This window comes from Mirounga leonina, unplaced genomic scaffold (assembly GCF_011800145.1).
Source record: "Mirounga leonina isolate KUSES-001 unplaced genomic scaffold, KU_Mleo_1.0 Mir_170, whole genome shotgun sequence".
Lineage (NCBI taxonomy): Eukaryota > Metazoa > Chordata > Mammalia > Carnivora > Phocidae > Mirounga > Mirounga leonina.
The window spans coordinates 1,454,302-1,456,335 of NW_023270433.1; the positions used below are offsets into that span (position 1 = coordinate 1,454,302).

The 2,034-nt window shown below is 52.9% G+C and overlaps 1 protein-coding gene across 1 annotated transcript in view; it reads left to right on the forward strand.

Annotated features, from left to right (window-relative positions):
• Nucleotides 1-2,034, forward strand: part of QSOX2 (quiescin sulfhydryl oxidase 2) — a 41,056-nt gene that overhangs the window by 5,524 nt on the left and 33,498 nt on the right. The gene's annotated exons all lie outside the window — the stretch shown is intronic.

The window sequence follows — 2,034 nt, forward strand, 5'->3', positions numbered from 1 at the left end:
GGAGAGGGAGAAGCAGGCTTCCCGCCGAGCAGGGAGCCCAATGTGGGGCTCGATCCCAGGACCCTGGGATCACAACCTGAGCCAAAGGCAGACGCTTAACGACTGAGCCACCCAGGCGCCCCAGGGGGCAGCTTATTCTTAAGGACAAATTTATCACCCAGTCTACTTCTTTTTGTTATATACAGAGATTTTATTTATTTCCTTGAGAGAGATCGAGAGAGAGAGCACAGAGGCAGAGGAAGAAGCCGACTCCCCCCTGAGCAGGGAGCCCGACGCGGGACTCAATCCCAGGACCCTGACATCATGACCTGAGCGGAAGGCAGAGGCTTCACCGACTGAGCCACCCAGGTGCCCCTCGCCCAGTCTACTTCTGACATTAGAAAAAAGTTACAAAAATCTCCTAGGGGACCGGAGGAGACTCTGGACAGCCTCCTGAAAATGGCTACCAAGATCTTTTGCACTAGAAGAAGAGCCCCCGCCAGCATACAGCTAAAGGGAAGCTACCCTGGGGATGCCTGGCAAATGGGTTTCACCCACATGCTCAGATTTCGAGGAATCCGCTCTCTCCTAGTCTGCACAGACACCCTTACTAACCGGGTAGAGGCCTCTCCCTGTAGGGCAGAGCAAGCCTCGGAAGTAACAAAGAGTGTGACAGTTCCCCGGGTTGGGATCCCACGGAACCTACAAAGTGACAACAGCCCCTCCAGGAGTCTCCAAGGTGCTGGGGATCCAATACCATTTGCGCTGTGCCTGGAAACCACCATCTGCAGGAAAGGTAGGAACAGCGAAGGACCTCCTCAAAAGGCACCACAGGGAGCTCACCCAGGAGACAGGACATCCACGGCCAACTCTGCTGCCCACGGTCCTGTTAAGGATTAGGAATACACCCCAGGGAATAGGGCTGCCTCCATAGGAAATGAACCTCTAAAAGATTTAAAGCTCCTTTTCAGGAAAAATCCAGACCTTTCCTTGATGCCAGATAGGTAATGACTATTAGCTTTTCTTGGTCATTCATAGCTTTAGGTGCTTTCTTGCCTTTCACCTTTGCCATAGGATTATATGCAGTGTCTCCCCAGGAGTGGGAACCCTGACAGAAGCCGTGGTTTTGCTCCTCCTTTATTTCTTTTTTAAGATTTATGTATTCATTTATGTGTGTGAGAGAGAGAGAGTGAGCGTGTGCACCAGTTGGGGGGGGGTGGTGGGCAGAGGGAGAGAATCTTTCAAGCAGACTCCCAACCGAGTGCAGAGCCTGACATGGGGCTCGATCCCATGACCCTGAGATCACGACCTGAGCCGAAACCACGAGTTGGACGCCCAACCAACTGAGCCACCCAGGCACCCCTGCTCCTCTATTCTCCTAGCGTTAGCCCTACGGGCTGTCTTGGCCTTCTGCCCATCAGACTCATTTGTCTGTGTGTAACTCCCAGCACCCACATTTGGGAGCAAAAAGGCAGCCTTCTGCCTGTTAAAAGCTTCCACAGCCACACCAGTCCATGCTCAGAACTGTTGGCTGTGTGGGAGTCCATCCCCACCAGACAACTGGAAGGCTGACCCGGCCAACTTCACGGAATGGGCAAAGGCACAGGCCAACCTCTCACTCACTCCACGTTGAGGGACCACTTCCATTTTTTTGCAAATTTGAGCAACTACTTATCGCTCTTTAAGTCAGGAATGGAGGAGCTCCTCATAGAGGATACCCCCGTCCTTGGACCAACATTTGGCTCTTGATACCAATGCCCACCATCTGCATCCCAGCAAACCACCCCTAGGGGACCAAGGTAGGAACCCTATCCAGTCACCAGTGTAACCACACCATAATGGTGACAGATACTCGGGACTGGCATTTTATAGGCGTTGGGAGACACAGAATGTTGAAAATAGAGTAAGGCTAAACCATGGGCCCAGATCACAGGAAGCTAGGACAGAGCGCCATGCCCACCGAGGCCTGGCGCCACAGCCTTATATAGAAAAGTCCCTAAACCGACCAGTGGGCGTCTGCCTTAGGCTCAGATCGTGATCCCAGGGTCCTGGGAT